The sequence below is a fragment of the Palaemon carinicauda genome, chromosome 44 (assembly GCF_036898095.1).
Source record: "Palaemon carinicauda isolate YSFRI2023 chromosome 44, ASM3689809v2, whole genome shotgun sequence".
NCBI lineage: Eukaryota > Metazoa > Arthropoda > Malacostraca > Decapoda > Palaemonidae > Palaemon > Palaemon carinicauda.
The window spans coordinates 16669767-16677266 of NC_090768.1; the positions used below are offsets into that span (position 1 = coordinate 16669767).

At 32.4% G+C, this 7500-nt stretch overlaps 1 protein-coding gene and 1 long non-coding RNA gene across 2 annotated transcripts in view; one reads left to right on the forward strand and one right to left on the reverse strand.

Moving 5' to 3' along the window:
- Positions 1-7500, forward strand: part of LOC137634575 (uncharacterized) — a 629767-nt gene that overhangs the window by 435886 nt on the left and 186381 nt on the right. The gene's annotated exons all lie outside the window — the stretch shown is intronic.
- LOC137634574 (uncharacterized) overlaps positions 1-7500 on the reverse strand; it is a 257426-nt gene that overhangs the window by 249428 nt on the left and 498 nt on the right. The gene's annotated exons all lie outside the window — the stretch shown is intronic.

Consider the following 7500-nt stretch of genomic DNA (forward strand, 5'->3'; position numbering starts at 1 on the left):
AAGACTTTAATTACTTGAATCTGGCAGTAAAAATATTTTGACCCGTCAGTTGTTAGAGTATAGTTCATTGCCAACATATCAGTCCTTAAAAGTAGCAAGTGTGACTTATAGTTCTTTACCAAATCTATTTTTTCTTTTTTATTTCTACTATTTTTATTTTGCAATTTCAAGGGTTTCTGAAGCGGAAAGAAAGGTCATCATAGATTAGAATATTCTCCTCGGAAAAATGTGCATAAATGCAGGCGTGAGATGACTGTTTTGATATCTAAATTAGATACGACGCTGGCATGAGAAATAATAATAACACTTTAATCTTGAACGCGTAGAGGAATGCTCTGCAGATATGAGTTGATTCCTTTTTATGTCAGCTATAACGACCCATTCTTTTTTACTTTCAACAATTAGCAAGCTCGATTATTAAGCTCACATGAATTAGTATAAATATGTATTATCTATGTGTGATTGGTTATTAGATTATGTATTCATGAACCCATACCAAACAAAGCGCACATATGCAAACGAGATCACAATGAAAATATTATGAGCCTCTTAAATAACGGTAAAGCTGTATACAGGAACCCAGATCTTTGTTAGGTAGGCAATGCAGAATAGTCTACACCAGTTTCACTAACAAGACGTAACGGAATTTTTTTTATAATGAAAACACTTATTAAACTTTTGTCATTCATTAACAAGACCTAACGGAATTTTGCTTATAAGGAATACACTTAAACTTTTGTCAAATACTCATAGTTTTATCTTGAAGCATTTGCAAATATATATATATATATATATATATATATATATATATATATATATATATATATATATATATATAATGTGCGCGTGTGTGTGTGTATTAATATTATTATCATTACATGCTAAGCTACAGCCCTAGTTGGAAAAGCTTGATGCTATAAACCCAAGGGCTCCAGCAGGCAAAATAGCCTAGAGAGGAAAGGAAATACTATTCTGTACATACTCAACAAGAGAAGTAATTAACAAATAAAATATCTTAAGAATAGTTATATTAAAATAAATCTTTCACATGCAAACTATAAAAACTTAAAAAAAAAAAAAAAAAAGGAAGAGTAATAAGATACAACAGTGTGCCCGGGTTTACCCACAAGGAAGAGAACTCTACCCAAGACAGTGGAAGACCATGATACAGAGGCTATGGCGCTATCTTTAGACTAGAGAACGATAGTTTGATTTTTGAGTGTCCCAGAAGAGCTGCTTACCAAGGCTAAAGTCTCTTTTACCCTTATCAGGGGTAAAGTAGTAAAAGTACCCACTGAACAATTGTATCGCAGTAGTTAACCCCTCGAGCGAAGGAGAATTGGCAATCTTGGTGTTGTCAGGTGTACGGTGACAGAGGAGAGTATGTAGAGAATAGGCCAGACTATTCGGTGTATGTGTAGGCAAAGGGAAAATGAGCCGTAATCGGAGAGAAAGATCCAATGTACTCCTGTCTTGTCAGTCAAAGGACCCAATAACTCTCTAGCGGCAGTATTTCAGCATTACATATATGTGTATATATATGTGTGTGTGTATGTGTATATATATAATGTGTGTATGTATATACATGTATATAAATGTATATGCTGTACATATATTATATGTATATACATGTATATAAATGTATATGCAGTATGTATATATATATATATATATATATATATATATGTGTGTGTGTGCGTGTGTGTGTATGTATATATATATATGTATATATATATATATATATATATATATATATATATATATATATATATATACATATTTTTCCGGTAACGTTCCGTTCTCGGTACTGGGGAGGAGTAGTCCCAGAGTCAATACAAATTGACTCTTGAGTAGTCCTACCCTTGCAAGAGGGAGTGCATCTGCTCAACTGTGTATATTGAAATATTTAGTAGTCACTTTTGACGGGTCGCGTGCACTAGTGTGTATATATATATATAATATATATATATATATATATATATATATATATGTGTGTGTGTATATATATGTATATATATGTGTGGGTATATATATATATATATATATATATACACACATACATACATACATACATACATACATACACACACACACAGTAAATGAGATGATGCCACAATACAGGCAGTGGGGTTATCTATTGTCATCTATGAAGTTTGCCTTTTTTTGGAATATCAAAGGGTCATAAATGTGGAAATATATTTTTTAAATAAAAATTGTGGCATTACAATGATGGAACAGAAACGAGGTTCCTTTGTTTAGATCAATGATCTAGTAAATAAATGAAACTGTCGGTGATGATTTCTCATGAAAAGCATGAAATAAATGTAAATGTAACATGACTTACTGAAATTTGAAAAGTTCAAACTTGCAACAAATTTTTTCTATGTTGAATAGGCTGACATAAGTCTCTTTTTATAGTTCATATATGAAAGATCAATTTTAATGTTTTTACTGTTCTTAAATTTTTTTATTTTAATTGTTCATTACTTCTCATATAGTTTATTTATTACCTTATATCCTTTCCTCACTGAGATGGATGGCTGGGATCACGAGACTGGATAAGGTTAGGAATGACTTGATAAGGGGAACAACAAAGGTTACAGAGGTGTCAAAGAAAATCCAAGAAAAGAAACTACACTGGTTTGGGCACGTAATGAGTAGAGACCAGGAGTATGTTGGGAGGAGGATGCTGGATATGGATGTTCCAGGTAGGAGGAGGAGGGGGAGACCAAAGAGAAGGTGGATGGAGTGTGTAACAGCAGATATGGAGGAGAAAGATCTCACAATGGAGGACATCAGAGATAGAAGAACTTGGAAACGGCTCTCTAGAAATAGCGACCCCGCATAGCGGGAAAAGCTTTAGTCGAAGAAGAAGATCCTTTCCTCACTGTGCGATTTTTTTTGTTGGAGCCATGGGGCTTATACCATCTAGTTTTTCCAACTAGGGTTGTAGCTTAGATACTACTAATAATAATGATGGTAATACCCTGGTTGCTACCCAGCCCAGTCGAGTAACTTACAGGTACCCAGTTCACTGGTTAGTCTAATAGAGATTCAATAAAGTTGAAAGGAATATGCGACACTCCTGGCCTGGCAGTCACCTCTTGACTCTTCTCTTTTGAGACGAGTATCATGATTAAAATACCGCTTAGTCTTCATAAAGTTCATGCTAACTTATTTGTTATCAGATAATATGAAATACAGTTATATTCGTGTTTGTTGTCCACTGCAAATGTTTATATAGGGGCAGCTTCTATCATCCTCTGGCATCGTATATGTTTGGAGAGTGAAGGTGTCTCTGTTGAAGCGTTAGGGTTACTCTAGTGAAAATATATGTAAAATTGGAGAATTACTGGGTTATGTTACGCGTAGCATTGCAGAGTTACTTGGTACTCTCTGTTGACGATATATTTTTGAGCTTCAAACCTAAGGCCTTGCATCCGTCTAAGAATCCTTGGAATACAAAAATGTACTAAGATTCATCTCTACATTGTGTTTAAAACTAAATTGATATTTATTTTCCGTATATAAAAAGATCTATTGATAATGAATGCAGGAGCGAGCGTTTTTCTTGGGTAATAATCTAATTATTGTTTGTAAGTAAAACATTATATAATCCGGTAAATACATTTTTTTTTATTAAAGCTAAAGCTAAAATTATCATATAATACGATAAATTCTCTTGTAAAACATAAAAACACGAAAATTTAACGCGACTGTTACTTTATATATATATATATATATATATATATATATATATATATGACACGATCAAAGGAACGAACAGACTTTGGAATCTCCTTTGGAGGAATAAAAAGTGGGTTTGATACATTTGTATAATATTTAATTCTTTCATCCTCTATGCCACGGTCATTTTCAATTACCAAGTAGAACTGAGATTCATTTTCCCCTTAATCTGGAATAGCAAGGAAAAAGACATTTCGAAGAGACTTCCGTAATAACGTTTGCGTGTAAGTGAAAGATAGAATCAGGCGTCCCAGTTGGAAAAGCAAGTCTTCCATCCACTTTATATACGGATATTAATATCTTAAGTGCATCTTTAGAAGCCCCTCTTCAAAGCAATTATATCTCATTTTTGTTTTCCTTTGTTATCAGAGACAATGGCTGTTAGTTAATGCTCTTTCCAGCTTAACCCATATAGCCGTGCCTTTTGTATCCTTGCTTTTATCATTAATGTTGTTATTAGTCTTTTTTCTGATAATTTTGATGTTAGATAATAACATAAGCTGCAGTATGCAACGGTGAGGATGTGGCTATAATAATAGTTGCTGTATTGATGGGGGTTATAACAAAAATTTTTTTTATTTTTGTTCCAACAAATTTAAGCTATGAAATAACTTGCTATTTATAGTGGAAACTATTCAATCTTGTTTATTCAATTCTTATGACTTTTTAGTTTATAAAATGATATTTGGATTGATGGAAATAGATCGGCATGGTATGCTGTACATCCCAGTGCAACATTGATATTATTACGTAAAAGCGATGACGACAGTAATGGAAAATATGATGGTATTCTAAGAATGACTGTTATTACAATAACGAGTTGACAATAGTGCTGTATAAGATTTAATTAAAAATTGTGTACGTACGTCAGTGGTAAAAAAAGAGAACAATACATTAGAAATTGTTAAAGACGTCGACCTCACCCTCTTCAGAAAAATTTAGACAGGGCCAGCAGTTATACGGAGAGAGAGAGAGAGAGAGAGAGAGAGAGAGAGAGAGAGAGAGAGAGAGGGAGAGAGAGAGAGAGAGAGAGAGAGAGAGAGAGAGAGTATTATGCTCAAAATATATCCTAAAACAAAGTAACTAACTATAGATTATGATTTATGATAGTAGAGCTAGCAAGAAAAAAATTGATACAAAGTACTTACCAGTATCTCATAAAATGCCTTGCAAGATCAGTTTCCAAACCTCGATACTAAGTTCTGGCATCGTATTCAGGAAAGTCATTGTGAGAAACATTTATGAGTGGCAGTTGTGCAGAAAGGAAATCTCAAGTATTTATTTAGCATAAGCATGTTGTAAACAATTTTATTGAATATAAATTATCATGATAGGCGCATGGATTAACTAAATCCAAGTTTTTGGCTAGCTGATGTGAATAAGTATGGTTGTAATAGAATGTAAGTCGATAACTTTTCAAGGGAAACTAAATAACGATCAAAAGAAATCGAATATTTCATCGGACTGATTGTGAAGATTTACTTATGCTACATTAGAAAGCTATTCTAAGTACCAATAGCATTACTTTATTTTTTTTCACTAAGGTGTGTCTTATTTTTTAACGCTTAAAGTAAAACAATTTCCATAAGCTGGGCTGAAAATGATAAAGTAATATCATGAAGGTAATTTTAAATTGTATAGAAAAGATACAACGACAGCAAGGGTATTGCCTTGCAATCTATTACGTAAATTGATCACCTCCAGCTATGTTGACAAGGAGCTTCGTTATTGCACCACCCCGTTATCATCTCATTGTTTATCATGGTTTAGGAACATCGACGTCCACAGGGAGCCTGTCCCCACGCCCCCTTCTCACTCTCTCCTTATGATGGTTTCTTATTGCTAATTATTAAAGATATGAAAATTTCTTTAATATATAACAGTATCTCTCTCTCTCTCTCTCTCTCTCTCTCTCTCTCTCTCTCTCACACATTTTTATTTTTCGTATCCATCAAGTAGTATGATGGATCCCTATCATCCGTTTTCGGTGTCGAGAAGGGAAGTGGGTGTTTAATCTGGAACGATCATAATTTCATCGGTTTTGTTTTCACCACTTATCGATTTCAGATATTAGAGAGTCTTTAAGACGTAGTGCAATATGTTTTCAAATAAATTAAAAAGAATTACTCATTATTTTTTTGCTGAATGTTTTAAAAAAAAATAAACAGTCATTGCTCTAGTAGGAGATTGTTCCAAAGGTAAAAACAGAAGTCGGGCTCTTATCCATCATGTCACTCAAATTTATGAAATTGTAAATCAGAGCTTAACTTTATATTTAAATGGTTATGCAACATACAATTAGTAGTATGATCAACTTCAACTTTCTTACGGGATTTAAATTCCTGTCTTTTTAGTTGCTAGTTCATAGCTTTGACCGCTAAGGGCTACTAATTAAGACGCGAGTTAAAATTCTCTCCCAGAGCTTGAACTATTTTTTTAATTTCCTTATCATATGTATGCATAATATATGTGTATATATATATATATATATATATATATATATATATATATATATATATATATATATATATATAAATAAAATCTGTGTCTGTTTATTCGTTCTTATAACCTTTCTTTCACGTAAGAAGCAAAAATCTGTCTGTTTATTCGTTCTTATAACCTTTCGTTCACGTAAGAAGCAAAGAGAGATTTTAGGGATGGGTTTATACAAGAGCAGATATCTTGAATGAACTTTGCATACCATCTCTTATAACATTTTTTTGTTCATATTTGATTATGATTTTCAAACGTGGAGTTTTACACCTGAAATAAAATCGACGTGGATTCATGGTTTTTAAAAAATAGGAAGCGTGAAATATTTGAATCCGACTATTGCGTTACTGAAGGCTGCTGAAATGAATTTCACAATGTTAAAATTGTTCACATCTAGCTTTCCTTCAAAAATCTAAAAACGGCTTGTCATTGCAATGTGATTTATAGATAAATTCTTTACATGTGTTTTTAGTTTGTTCTATTCAAAACTGGATATGCATGCATATTTGAAAAATTTCTTATGTATCTGATATTAACTCAGCTGTGTGTGTTTTATAGCATAGGTGTATTATATGTACATACGTATTTCAAGTATGGTTATAGAAGGGGGAAGAATAAAAATTTTAATTCATATCACTATTGTTTTGCATTTACATTAATCACAATGTTAACGGTGATAACCATAAACTTGAATATTACTGCTTCAATTTGTAATAATGATTACAATTTTGGTAAATCTTGGTAATTCTCAAGTTTAAAGGGATAAGTAATTAGTTTCATTCTAACACACTCACATACGTGCATCAACACACACACATAAATATGAGAGAGAGAGAGAGAGAGGAGAGAGAGAGAGAGAGAGAGAGAGAGAGAGAGAGAGAGAGAGAGAGAGAGAGAGAGAATTTTAAAGACAGGAATTAAACTACAAAATCTTGGAGAATAAAATATATATATTTTTTGGTAATTTATATCAACCTTGCATCCAAAATAGAAATTAAAGTACACTTTATTTGGTTAGGGATTTTGTTTTTCAGTTTCTTTATAACCATCTCAACATCAAATGAGGAAAGATAATATTATTTTTCCGACTTCAAAACATGAAACGTTTATAAAAAAAAAGATAATTTAATTGAGGCTAACTAGTTTGTAATAACATTTACTGTAAATGTGTATTTCATTAAGTGCCTGTGTATCTGCCAGTCAATCCGTTATATTTGGGAACTTAGCTATCTAAGTTTCTGCATATTTATGCATTAACCA